This window comes from Perognathus longimembris, chromosome 25, assembly GCF_023159225.1.
Source record: "Perognathus longimembris pacificus isolate PPM17 chromosome 25, ASM2315922v1, whole genome shotgun sequence".
NCBI classification, from domain to species: Eukaryota; Metazoa; Chordata; class Mammalia; order Rodentia; family Heteromyidae; genus Perognathus; species Perognathus longimembris.
The window spans coordinates 24,482,068-24,496,369 of record NC_063185.1 but is presented as its reverse complement, the minus strand read 5'-3'; the positions used below and the strand labels follow the sequence as shown (position 1 = coordinate 24,496,369).

General features: G+C 58.5%; 1 protein-coding gene across 2 annotated transcripts in view; it reads right to left on the bottom strand.

The window, feature by feature from the left end:
- The window catches only part of Kcnip1 (potassium voltage-gated channel interacting protein 1), a 168,462-nt gene that overhangs the window by 47,435 nt on the left and 106,725 nt on the right, over positions 1-14,302 (bottom strand). The gene's annotated exons all lie outside the window — the stretch shown is intronic.

The window sequence follows — 14,302 nt, the reverse complement described above, 5'->3', positions numbered from 1 at the left end:
CGTGCCTGGGCTGGGGCCCCTCCCACTCGGGGCTGGGAGCCGGCCCCGGCTTTGCTGCTGCTGTCGTTCTAGCACGGAGCCTTCCCTGCGGTCTCCGCCCACCCCATCCTCTGCAGGGCCCAGCCCGCTGCACCCTGGACCCTTCCAGTCTATTCCCTGTTGAATCCCCACACCTGCCCACTGCAGGGGCTCAAGAAGGGCTGACAGGCTGGGCACCACAGCTCCTGCCAGTGACCCTAGCTACTTGGGAAGTGACAACCAGGACGGCAGTTCAAGGCTGGCCAGTGCGACATTACCTAGTAAAAGTCTATCTCAACCCATAACAAGCTGGGTGTGGCACGTATGCCTGTCGCCCCGGCTACGTGGGAAGCTCAAAGAACTGGTGGTGGAGTAAATGAGCGGACAGCTAAGCGTGGGCGCATCTCCACAATTGCTGAACGTGAGCTTGTGCATCCCCAACGTTACTGCGGGCGTGGTGAGCGGCGTGCGTGGAGTCAGCGGGGGAGGGGGGGAGCGAGGCTCCGCCCCCAGGCCCCCCCACCCCCGTCGATCCCAGTGAAGACCCCACTAAGTGGACATGGTGTCTCCAAGGCTCCGCCCCTCCCGCAGTGGCCCTGTTCCCAGGCATTCCGGCTGCCTCTCTAGGCGGACATGGTTCTCAGAACTTTCTGGAGGCAAACCGTAAGATGAGCTCCGCTATAGTGGCTGGCCGCCTGAGGAGAGCGTCACTTGGGCCCACTGAGTCCTCACCACTTCCGGGGGTGGGGGTGGGCGGGGTGGCTGGATTGTCGCGCGGCAGACATCACTCAGAGGGGCCGTCTGCACTCAAGCCGGCCGCCGGCGCTGAGACCCTGCCCTCCAGGCTGTCAGGGCAAGTGGACTGCCAGGGGCAGACTCGCCCCTCTGCCGTGGGGCAGCCCGAACCCCGTGGACAGCTCGGGCTGCCGGCCCCTCCGCGCACGCCACCGGCAAGGCCATGACCGTGACGGCCGCGGCTTTCTTCTAGGATGGGCAATTCATCAGCAGTGTTAATGAAAATGCCAGCTCCCTGATTGCAGAAACTTAAGTAATTTATCGGGAATTGAACCCCGGCCATTAAAATGTTATTACAGGCTTGTCAGTCAGCGAGCCCTGGGCTTCTGCTGAGGCACCTCGGCCTTCATGAGATCATGTGGTGTCTTGGAGCCCACGGCGTCTGGATGGCGTCTGGATCACCACGTGGGGTGATCTACTGTGCCCCTGTGCCCAGACCAGGGCACCGTGGCTTGCTGCGAGGCTCCTACTGTGTGCCAGGCACCACGCGGGGCACGGCCTACAGACACCCAGCCCTCCCGGGACCCGAAACTCCTGCGGGGGCCATGTGTGTGAAGATGGGGAAGATGGCGCTGTGGGCGGGCGATGTGCGGCCGTCACACTGGCCGAGGACAGAAGGCAGGCTTGCAGCAGGAGGTGCCACAAGAGGACGCACTTCCTGGAGAGCGGCCCTCTCTCTCCCCGACAGCAGACAGCAGACTATGTCTGAAGGGTTCGGGCAGGAACAAGGATGCACCCACAGGCCAGATCTGGTTCTTGGGAGATGGTGAGTGCGCCAGTCTCATTCCTCTTTTATGTTTAAAGCAAGACATGCAGAAGGGCGTGTAAACAGGTCCTAAAGTTTCATGACCACAAAGGCAGCGATGTGAACGGGGGAGAACCTGCTGCGTGGCCTTCCCTCCCGGTGGTGCCCTCGGCGGAGCAGGTCACTGGGCTGCTGGACGGGTGGACGGCCCAGTCCCATTTAACCCCAGCGGGATCCTCTCCACGTCCCCACGCGCAGGGCCCGGGGGTGGCAGATCCGGAAGGGAGAGGAGGACAGTGTCCGAGGTGGGTGTGCTTTCCCGCCCCCTGCCCCATCTGCGTGGTGACTCCTGGATGGACCCCACCTCTCCAGAGACCCACGGTCCATCCTGGCGGATGACCGCTCAGGTGAGCGTTCTAGACAACTCCTGCACACTCTGAAGATGGGACTCGCGCTTCGCCCTGGGGAAACCTGGGGGAGGCTGCCCTGCCCCGTTCTCCCGGCGTGGGGGACCTGTACACCGACGGGCCTTGTTGGTGGGGAAAGTCAACCGGGATTGCCAGCCTGTGGGCTCGGAGGCGGGCAGGGCAGGACACACACGCAGAGCCATTATCTGAAAGACGATACCGCGGGGGTCAAACCGAGTTCTCTGACTCACTGGGGCTGCACTGGCGAAGAGCCCAGGCTAACGCTGTTAGGCTGGGGCTGGTGATCAGTCTGCTCCCCCGACACCATGACAACCAGGCTCCACTCATTCCACTAAGCCTGCGCAGGCCCACTCTCTGCAAACTCAGGAGACCCCGGGGCAGGGCTACGAGGCTCTGACCGCTGGCTCCCCTTGGAGGCTGGGCACCCTCGGCCTTGTAGGCAGAGGCTCATTTCCGTCCCTCATTACGGTGATGGGAGGTTCTGGGTGGGGTTGGGGGCCATCCTCTCCCCACGCCCCCATCAGTCTCGAAAGCATGGCGGCCTGCAGAACAGCAAGGGTGGCTGAGGGGCCGGGCTGTCCAGGGGGCCACATGGCGTTTAGGTCCCCCTCGAGATCACAGCGTACTGATGAGAGGCGGGGAGAGGGGAGCCCGCCCTGGGCCGGTCCTGGGCCCTTCCTGAGCCGTCCTGAGCCATCCTGAGCCCGCCCTGGGCCAGTTCTGGGCCCGCCCTGGGCGCTGCTCCCCTACCCTACCTCTCGCAGTGTGGCCAGGTCGGCTCACACGCATGTCACGTCCCATTTCCCATTCAGTGACACAAAATGCCCACACTCGGAAGTCTAGCCGGGCTCTTCCCTGGCATTCAAGGCTGTGAGGCTCCAGCCAGGCTGGGTTCCATCTGCCCCACTAGCTGTTCCTAATCCTGGCACACAAAGGCGGAGGATGCTGGACCCTTGCTATCACCTCTACTCGGCCCGGCCCTTGCTGGGGAAGCTCATCCACCCTTGCCCACTGGCAGGCCACTGCCCCTGGGGCCTCAGCCCCGCGTGCACCCGTCCGTCCTGTCTCGGGACACACACAGCATCTGTCCCCGTGAGCTCTGGGCACGTGGAGGTGGCCTCCCCCACCGTCATCCCCAGCACATGCCCATCCCTCTCTGAGGTCAGTGTGGAACCAGCAGATAAAGACTGGAAAGCAACCACTGAGCGGAAAGCCAAGGCCAGCAACAGCTTTTCCTTTCACCCACCTCCCACTCGAGGTGCGATCTGGCCGCTGCGGCTCCTCTTTGCACCAATTCTCCTCACACACCCTCCATACACACTTCGAATTCCTGTAAATTACTTCCCTGCTACGACTTGTAAGCCAGGTTGCCAAGCAACGAGAGGGGATTTGGTCCTTATCAAAGGGCCTCATCGGCACACGACGCGTTAGAAAGATGTCCCAGAGCCGGCCGGTGTGAGCAGAGCCCCCTGCTCCGACGTTGCCTCTGCCCCCGGGGCCCACCAGCTCCAGCCAGAGGCTGGGAGAGCCTGGGACCGCTCAGATCTGCCCGGGAGACACGCTCACTCCTGGGCCCTGCGATGCAGCCGCGGGACGGGGGGAGGGGACACACAGAGGAAGCCCAGAATTTGCAGCTCGGAACCCTCAGCTAGGGGTATGTCTCCAGAGGAGCCCGCTCCTTGCTGCAGTCTGGGTAAAATCCCAGCAGGAACGCGTGGAGGGGATGCAGGAGGCTGCAGGGGCCTCACACCTGCAAACGGCGTACGCGTGCAGGCGTGGCTGCACTCCAGCTCCCCCGGGTCCTCGAGGCTGAGGCCACCGAGGGCTCAGCAAACCTCACCCTGTGGGAGTGAGGCCTATGCCCAGCACAGAGAGAACTAAACGAGAAGTCCAGGTCACTCTGGGTGCCTTGGGAATGTCCCTTCTACTATCCCCCATGGAGACTCCTGGGTGCTCAAGTCAAAATGCCTTTCCAGCGTGGAAGAAGTTTTAAGCTGCTCTTTACAGATCATCTGTGCATGCCAAGCACTGAGCACAGCCCTACATCATCACAGTCTACCATGCCTCTGTGCACACGGAGCCCCGCAGACCCGACACTGGACCCCAACACTGCCTCTGTGCACACGGAGCCCCGCAGACCCGACGCTGGTCCCCAACACTGCCTCTGTGCACACGGAGCCCTGCAGACCCGACGCTGGACCCCAACACTGCCTCTGTGCACACGGAGCCCCGCAGACCCGACGCTGGTCCCCAACACTGCCTCTGTGCACACGGAGCCCTGCAGGAGCAGACACTGGGTCTGTTCTGCCTGACAGTCCTTTGTAGCTGAGAGCAGAGCCAGGAAGACCATCAGAGACAGGGCACACAAGTGTTAGTGATTGGCTTCCTTCCTTAAAAGCAAGGAATACCCATGCACTGAGCAGGCGCTCATCTTCAAAGCACAGTCCTGAGGATCAATGGACTCCACAGGAAGGTCCGCTTGAGACGGGGTGGCTTGAGGGCTGTGGGCTCCTGGGGCAGCCTCCTGTGTCCAGCGGATGAACTGCTGCGGCACCCCCCCCCCCCCCGGTCCTCCAGGCGCCATCTTAGCCGTGGTGGCAGTTTCTGTCCCCTGCACTGCAGCTGGCTTCCCCTCTTGAAACGCACCTGTGCCCAGGTCCACAGGCCGCACCAAGGCCCCTTCACTGCACTCTGAGGCACTTCAAAAGTGCCCGGCCGCCATGGGACCAGCCCTCGCCTCAGCCGCGGCCTTCCGAATGTGGCTCCGGGCCTGCTCCTGCTTGTCCAGAGCAAGTGTTGAGGAGAAGGGTCGACAGCTGGAACGAAGGCGACACGTTGTGCCGACGCTCCCCACGTCTGGAGTATTTGTTGGTTCTGCCCCCACCTGCCCTCGAGTTCTATTCCACTTCCCTCTCTGTCTCATAACTTCTTAATAGGGCGTGTGTCCTGTCGGGTTCAGCTCTACGGGGGCCCCGAGGGAACGCGCGGCTGGCTGGTGGACCCTGGCCGCCGCCCTGGGCTCTCAGGAGACCCGGAAGCCAGGCTGAGCGCTGCGGCCTCTCTCCAGTCTGGCTCCCAGAGGGGCTGCCCCTGCTTCCCTCTCCTGCTGCCTCTGGGGACAGCTGGTGGCTGACTTCAGTTCTGGTCCATGGCACCCATCATTATTTCCAAATGTTATTTTCAAGAAGCCGCCTTCTCCTCCACACGGCTGTGAGCCCCAACCGTCCCTCCCATGACGTGCTCAGTGAGCTCTGAAATGCAGGCTGCCTGTCTGAAGGGCACTGCCGCCCAGCTTACGGCCCGGTCGTGCCGGCCGGAGGGCACAGCGCTCTGCCCAGAAGTGAGCGGTGGATACCAGCTGATGAGGCATCTGGAGCTGGCCATGCAAGCTGCCATCTTGGTGCTCTTTAAAAATCCTTGGACGACTTCAGGAACTTACTTGTTAACTGACACGCATTTATGGTGCACAACAGAATGCTTTGGTACATACAGAGGTCCGGGGTCTTGCATGTAGAAAATGGTGGTTCCAACAGAGCCAGAAGCCAGGCAGTCTGACCTCAGGGACCATGGCTGAGGACCCGGTGTCGGGCAGGCCGAATGTCTCACCCCTCCTCCTTCCGTTCCTTCCGTTCCGGCGGCTGATCTGTTCCCCGCTAGCCCTGGATCTGCTAAGCGCAGGGTGGGCTGGCCACTCCCTCCTCTCTCTTCCAGAGGCAGGTGGCTTCCCTCATCTCCCATTCAAAGGGTGTCGAGCTGGCGGAAGGCAGATGAACGAGCACCGCACCCAGGGAAGATTGTGTTGCTAAAATACACAGCCTGATTAGGAGTGATTGAAGGGCTGGAGAGAGAGACTCTAGTTGGCGGTGATTTGTTCTGATTTGAAGTACTGCTAAACAAGTCACCAGGAGGCAGGAGGGGACGGGAGTTCGGTGGCACGGGGCGTGGGCAGCAGTGCATTTCCTGTGGACACCCAGCCGCTCCCAACCATTCTGGGCGGAGTTTTCAAACAGTTTTTGAAATCGGACTCGGTACCTTTATCCTGTCTTGCTCCCACTTGGCACAAAAGGTGCTGCCTATTGTCCTTTTCCCTTTCTCTCTTGAATTCCTCCTTTTTCTCATTTTTCCTCCTCTGTCCAGCATTAACAGTGAGCTGCAAATGAAGTGGAGGCAACTTGGGAAAGGAAGCAGCCTGTGTGGAATAATGATGTGATCTGCGGCCCAGATCGGCCAGAGCGCTGCCTCCCGCATCGCCTGACGAGGAAATTCATCCCGTCAGGACTGAAGGCAGTAATTGGGGCCGGTGATTCACGACCCCTTTAGGGGCTCATGAATACATTTATCTCCCAGATTTATCTCATTTCTAAAATCCATGGCTTCAACAAAAGGGGTGGAGGTGGGGGCTGGTGGAGGGGGGAGGTTCTGCAAACAAAGATGGAGAGAGAGAGCACTTGGGGAACACTGCTCGGAGATGAGGTTTCGATCCGACGCCGTGCAGGATGGCCTCTGGCAGCCACGGGCAGTGGGGCTGGCAGCCCTCCCTGTGGGAGGGGCTGGGTGCTCAGCCTCCACGGTCCCACTGCCTGGGCTTGAGTCATCAGGCTGCTCCAGCTGCGAGCAACTGGCCTTTACACTGGACGGAGCCCCCCACCCCCCACCTGGGCCCAGACGCCTTCTCTGTAGTAACGACCTTGGGCCAACTCTCAAACGGCAGGACAGACACAGTTAGGAACACAGATGCTGGTGACAGACTGGCGGAGTTCAAACCCTGGCTTTTCCTCTCGGCAGGTAGACGAACCTGCTCCTTAAATTACCCATGCCTCAGTTTCCCCATAAGACTAGGTGGTAGCATGAAAGGAGTCATACCTATTAAACAGGTATCCAACAAGTGCTTGGTCAGTGCTGCCGGCACCACCCACCATCCCTGGCTTTGCCTGCCTGCCTCGCGGGAATGCCAGTCCGTGATTCCAGTCCCCCTGGGTGGATGCCCTCTGGGAGCCCTCCTTTGGTGTCTAACGTGGCATTGCTTGTGTGCCTTGCAGCCTCGTTAGCTCTGTCTCTGCCCCCGAGCAGCCCACACAGGAGAGCCTGGGTCAGCCGGCTGAGGCCCTTGCCCCGTCTAGGCTTGGGGTGTCATTCCTCTTCTTGGGGGGGCCTCCGGCTGTATTCCTGGGCAAGGACGTTCTCTTCACAGGCCTTGGCCCTCAGCTTGGCTTGCATCTGTAAGCTCTTGGTGTAGGCAGAGTTTCTGAAGTTGGTGCTGTGGGTGGTGGGGCTCAGGGCGTGGGCAACACAGAGGAATGTGTTTACATGCAGACGGACAGCAGTGCAGATGGACGGCACATACAGATGGATGGCAGGCAGATGGACGGCACGTACAGATGGATGGCACATACAGATGGACAGCAGGGCAGATGGACAGCACGTACAGATGGATGGCACGTACAGATGGACAGCAGTGCAGATGGACAGCAGTACAGATGGATGGCAGGGCAGATGGACAGCAGTGCAGATGGACGGCACATACAGATGGACAGCACGTACAGATGGATGGCACGTACAGATGGACAGCAGTGCAGATGGACGGCACGTACAGATGGATGGCACATACAGATGGATGGCAGGCAGATGGACGGCACGTACAGATGGATGGCACATACAGATGGATGGCAGGGCAGATGGACAGCAGTGCAGATGGATGGCACGTACAGATGGATGGCAGTGCAGATGGACAGCAGTACAGATGGATGGCAGGGCAGATGGACAGCACGTACAGATGGATGGCACGTACGGATGGATGGCACGTACAGATGGACGGCAGTACAGATGGACAGCAGTACAGACGGACAGCAGTACACATGGACAGCATGTACAGATGGACAGCAGTACAGATGGACAGCAGTGCAGATGGACGGCACATACAGATGGACAGCAGTACACATGGACAACACGTACAGATGGATGGCACGTGTAGATGGACGGCAGTACAGATGGACAGCAGTGCAGATGGACGGCACATACAGATGGATGGCAGGGCAGATGGACAGCAGTGCAGATGGATGGCACGTACAGATGGACAGCAGTGCAGATGGACAGCAGTACAGATGGATGGCAGGGCAGATGGACAGCAGTGCAGATGGACGGCAGTACACATGGACAGCAGTACAGACGGATGGCAGTACAGATGGACAGCAGTACAGATGGATAGTGGGCCTGCTTGTGTGGGAGTGGGGACAAGGGGGAAGTGGAGTCCAGTCCTCTAGAACCAGGCCTTTGGATTAATGGTCTTGAGTGCAGGAGATAAAGGAAATGCCCGGTGCTGCCTTTTTCGCTGCTTCCAGAGCCGCTGCGGCCGCGGGCCCTGCACGTGAGTGCCGAGAGCCCGGGTAGCTTCGCCTCTGCGCTGCTGACGGCCCTCTGGTGCAGCCCTTTGCAGTGGGCGCGGGTGAAGCCACTACCCCCTGCCTACTTCTGCCCTGCACATGCACTTCTTTGAGGCCAGCGGAGAGGCCTCGCATTCCTTACCAGCCGAGCGGTCCAGCCCCCAGCACAGACTCGTGGGATGGAGAGGAACCTCTGGAGCATCTGCTGTACAGCTAGGCTTGGGGCTCGGAGCCTGAATTCAAATCCGGCTATCTGTTGGCAGTGGAACCTCGGCACTGCTATTTTAGGTCGGCAGGTCCCAGCGGCCTTTCTGTACAGCAGGTGGCAACACCTGACAGGTAGCGTTGCTACCAAGGCTCCATGGCCAAAACCTGGCTCCTTAGTCCCTCACTGCCTGGACCATGGGGCTGTTCTTGAAAACAGAAACCCAACTGGGTGCCATCACTGCCTCTCCTCTGCCTGTACCCCACCCTCTGTGGCCCTGACTCCAGCCCTGGCTCCCCGCCCCTAGCTTTCATTCCTGCGAAGGCCTGCCACGGCACCCTGGAGCTGCTTGGGAGAATTCTGATTGGGGAGGGGGGGACTCTGAGAGGAAGGGATGAGTCAGCTGGATGGATCCAATTATGCACAGGGACTTAACCTTGCAAGAGGTTCCTGGCCACGGGCTATGCTCTTTGTGCACAGATACCCCAATGACACCCCACTTTACCGGTGCCTAATGTTCAGTACATATAATCCTGACGACAAGACCGTCTCTGAACCCTCACTCTGACTGTTAAGTCTGGGTTTCCTAACCACGCGGCTGTATCTTCTCTCAGGGAGGAAGTCGATTGGCGTTGCTTCCTCCGCCAGGCCAGGCGGGCCCAGGCTACTTGACAGGCATGGTCCGGCATCGTGTGGCCGGCTCTCCGCATGCCATGTAATCCCAACGGATGCCACGTCTCAGGAAGGAGGAAGACCCAGGAACAGCATGGGGCTCCAGCGATGGGCTCCAGCGATGGGCTCCGTACACGCCGGGCACTGCTGAGCCTCCAAAGGTCCTGGCCCTGCCGGCTCCCCGCGGTGTCACGGGGGAAAGTCCTACTGTGGAGCCTTGGGCCAGCCACGTCCCCGCGGAGCAGGCATCTCGTCTTGTACCGTGTTGGGAAGTCTGTATTCTCTTACCCCCAGGGCAATGGCGTTTTCCAGTCTCACAGCCGCTGCGCGGGGCCCGTGTCTTCCCACTCGGTCCTTCCTCCTCTCCCTCTTCTACAGGAATGGCTGGGGAGAGGAGGCCGCGGATAAACCCCGATTCCGGTCCTCTCTCGGGTCCCACGCTGCCATGACAGTCCCTAGGTCTTCCTCCACTCGTGGGGAGAGTGACTGAGGACTCAGGGAAGGGACAAAGTCCCACTTAATGAGGGATTGTGGGAGGGCAGAAAATACACCCAATTTATCTTCGTTGCCTAAATACCTCTTAAATTCTCCCTCGAATACTTCTAATTCAGCTGAATGTGAACAATTATAGCAGAAAGCTGTTTGTAGGTGGAAGGGGGCTGATGGAATTATTTATCAAAGTGACATTTTAATTATAGTGAGGAATGAGTTTGTTGTCACCGAGATGGAAGGTGCCACCCCGCCCCTCGGGAGGGCTCCCGCCCCCGCCCCCCCATGATGGCTCCATCGGGGCGGCGGGCCCTGGAGGCCAGAGGCAGCTCCTTCCGGCAGACATCGCTGGGGGTGGGTGATGGGGGCCGAGGGCGGGCACACAGGGCCCCCAGGACACACGGCAGGGCTGGAAGAGTCCCTTGGAGGCCTCCCTCTTCTCCCCACCCCACCTGTGGAGCAGGCCGCCAGCCCACGCTGCATCCATCAGCTCACCCCGCCCCTGGGCTCCCACACCTCCCTCCTCCTCCTCCCCCTCCTCCCCCTCCTCCTTCTCCCCCTCCCCCTCCCCCTCCTCCTCGGAACACTTACAACAGGCGTCGTTATTCTACCTTCGCTCTTTCATACACAGTACTTCAGCCCTATCTGCCCGTATTCTGTCTCTGAGGGTCCTCCCCTCTCCTGCTGTGACCCCATCCGCCACATTCCCGTCTTCCATTTTCCAGCACATGCTAGTTGTACAGTGGAGTTTCATCACAAAAATTCAGGCATGCGCCTGCTATAACTTAACCAGCCCGCCCTCCCTCCCTGGTTCCCAGTGCCCACGAAGCCCTGCCGGCCGGCCATCAGCTCCGAGGGGGCTTCTCTGTACACAGACACTCGTGTTTCGCTGTCGCTTGTCCTGCATCGTTCGTTCTCCTTTCCTCTCCCGCACTCCCCTCCTCTTCTCAGTCTTCTCGTCCATGTGCAGGTGTATTGTGTGTACCATGTGGGTCTAGATTCCACAATATGATACTCAGCTTTTCTCACTGTATAGGATCCTCAGTTCCATCCATTATCTTGCAAATGACAAGATGACATACTTTCATTGTTCTTTGTGACTAATACATATATAGAATTTACAACTTAAATCGAATATATATACATACTTATGTATAGTTGTGAAGAGAATCATGTGACAAAGTTGCAATGAACACAGGCATACAGGCATATATTGACTGACTGACTCCCCTTTGGCTATAGGCCCAAGAGTTACACTCTTAAAAGGCAGCATGAGACAAAGCAGATTCCAACTACATGAAAGTGCACACAGTCAGAATTAAGTCACTTGAAGCAAATGAGCCAATTTCCCTCATCTCCCCAGAGGGCCCGGGTCTGGTACTCCCCACTCCTTCTCCATAGCAACAACCATGTCTAGAGGCTCCTGAATTGGCCCAGAGATGATTGACACATGCACTCAAGCACTTTTGTAGTCTGTGCTGGCTTTAATTTTCATCTTTAGTTGGGGCTGAGTTATTTCGTCTCCCCAGCTAGGGGGAAAGCAAGCAGAAGACGTGGGTTATGCCGCAGGCCTTTCTTGTGTGTGTCCTTAGCTCACAACATGCAGGTAACTCACCTTTTCCAAACAGCCCATGGGAAACGCCATTTCTATCCTCATTCCATAGACTAGGAAGTCCACACACTGAGCAGTGGAACCCAGTCATACTGGGCCCTCACGTCTTTGGGTGCAGCACTGGGCTGGCTTTCTTTCTTTCATTCATTCATTCATTCATTCAACAGGTAACAGAATGTGGGGGGCCTGTCACAGGTCAAACACTGAAGGAACAGTCTGGTTATCTCTAGGCACCCAATTTGCATGTGGGGCAGGACAGGGCAAGGGTAGATCAATACCAATGTGATACTATGGTGCAGTAACAGTGCGTTTCATGAAGGACGCTTCATGCTTCAGAAAGAGGAGGATGTCAGGCTGCGTGCGATAAGCGTTCACTTTCTAGCCGGTGTGGCTTTGCCTAATTCACTTAGGCATTTAGGGCTTCGTTTATTTAGCTGTAAAATGGACGGAAAAGGAGGAAGAAGTCTCTTAAGCTCCAGACTGAGGTTCAGGGTGCTAGACAGGTATTAAAGAAATTAGAGACCCCTGAGGTTCAGGAAAACAACAAGGCACATCCGGCACCTTGGGAGGCTGCCCTAAAACCAGTGGGGCCTTTAGAGCGACTAGTCATTAAGATTAAAGGAAGAGGCATGAAAAATAGCGGTAGCAAGTGCGGGGATCGCACTTGCGAAAAGCACTCACGGGCTCAAGCCTGCGAAGTCTACATCTAAACTGCTCCGGGCCACTGCCTGACACGGTCGTGAGAAGCGGTGGGGTCAATGCTGGACCGACGGAACACGTGGCGGGGGCATGTAGGTGAGGAACCTCAGCTGGTGAACTTGGGAAAGGGGACCGACTTCGTGGAGGTAGAGCCAGGCAAGCATGGCGTCGGCGTCTGTTAGCACTATGGGCACGTTTGCAGGCGGTGGCTCTCACCTCGACCATTCTGGCTGGCTTCCGAGACCCCTGCGGAGGGCCCACCAGCGGCCCCTCGCTTCCTTCCCCACGCCTAGCACTGAGGAGCTCTCTGGGCTTTCTAGAGCCCATCTGCCCAGCACACGATGATCCAGTTCTTGCTCAGCCCAGAGCCCTGGTGGCCCGCAAGTAGCTCTCCTGCCAGTCCAGCACCCACGACTGACATCACCCGCCCTCGCCCCCTGGGTCAGCCGAGGGAAGGCGGCGTCCTTCACACTCGGGGACCCTGGAGGTTCTGCTGGGGTGGCGAGGACCTCAGCTCACGTGTCTGCTCCTCCCGCTGGCTGAGGCCTGTGGTGAACAGCACTCTGCACAGCCCGAGAGACACCTCTCCAGGGGAGTTCGCGAGACAGCTCAGGCCCCGGGGAGCCGTGTGTGGTGGCAGAGGGCAGGGGGCTGGAGGACAGGACGCCCAAGAGAGGAATGGCCAACAGTCATTTCCCCATAGAGCCTCAGAAAGTAAAATGTAGAGCAGGGAAGGCTAAGTCTTGGCCCGTTAGAGGCAGCAGGCATATCAATGGACTTGCGGGCGACTTATTATTCTACTTTCATTTTTATTCTTCCTCGCTTGCGGCTGTTCGGCCCAGGGTATTTAGGAGCTGATTGGGGCAAAGTCGATAAGCCAGTAATGAGCTTGGGAAGGCCCTTCCTCCACGCGGGCTCTGCCGGCATGGGCTTCGGAGAAGAAGCAGGCCGGGCTGTGGGGGAACGCGGGAGAATGCTTGCTTTGATTCCTCCTGAGCCCCTCTAAGCCCTGGCCCAGCAGGAGGACTTCCTGCCGCCAAGCAGAGCCAAATCCGGCTCTGAGCTGGGGATCAGGAGCCTTCGGGTCCCTGGGGATCTCCTGGGGCTGTCTGAGGAGCCTTGGGCTGCAAGGCCGGGGGGCAGCAGCCCGCAGTGGGGAGCAGGGCCCCAGGACCAGGGGAGGCGCTGTCCCGTCCCCCGTGCCCCCCGTGGCTTTCCTGGCGGTGTCAGCCAGGTGGTAGCTTAGCGTGAGGACAAGCACAAGGAAACACGCCCAGGCTCTGGGGGACACGGGCAGGCCTGGGGACCCAGGGGCGGTCCCCGAAAGCAATGACGTGGGGCTCCTTGTGCAGCGTGCGTGGGGCTGTCCTGGGTGGGCTTGCCAGCACTCCCTCTCAGTATCTTCGGTGGTCTATGGGCCACGTTCTTCAGATCTGCCTGCAGTGAGTTTTTTTAACTATAGATTTCTGGGGCTTTCCTATGCATGCTGAGTGAGACCGTCTTGGGGCGAGGAAGGGCACGCTGTGACTAGCATCAACACTGTCACACGCGCCGTGGTGTGCGAGCCCCGCGTCCAGACACGCATCGTGGCATGCAAGCCACACGCAGGCATCTCGGCGCGGAAGCCGTGGCGTGCTACGTGGAGTTCTCAAGGAGGTGTTGCAGATCCGAGGGGAGCGCGGTCAGAAAGGCGGGCCCGGGAAGGGGGAGGGAAGGAGGGGAGGCCGCTAGAGAGAGGCCTGAGACACACAGCGCGAGTTACATGGGCAGCGTGAGGTCCAGTGTTCTGCAGAGCAGAATGACCACAACGCACCACATTATGTTTTATCAAGAGCTAGGGTAGAGGAGTTTGAAGTTTCCCCACACCAAGGAACCACGAAGCAGAAGTACTAATGAATTACCCTGATGTGACATGTATCAAACTGCATCACTGGATGCAGTGGATGTTTTCATTTGTATCAATTGATTCAAAAGATCTGGTTAAATGTGTCATTCTATGACACAGCCTGGCATCCGCAGCGGATACACACGAAGCTACTGACTTACATGCATTTAGGTGATTTCAACGTCGTTTGGTTGTTTATAAATAAAGCTGCCATTAAACATTCTTGTGCTCACCCATGCTCAGGTTATGATACAGCCTCAGGATAGGTCCTTAAAGTCTGAACTACTGCGCCATTTGGTATGAACTCTTTTAAAAGTCCTACTCCCTCCGAATGCACTGGGCTGTCTCCCCAAATCTATCAACGAAATCACTTA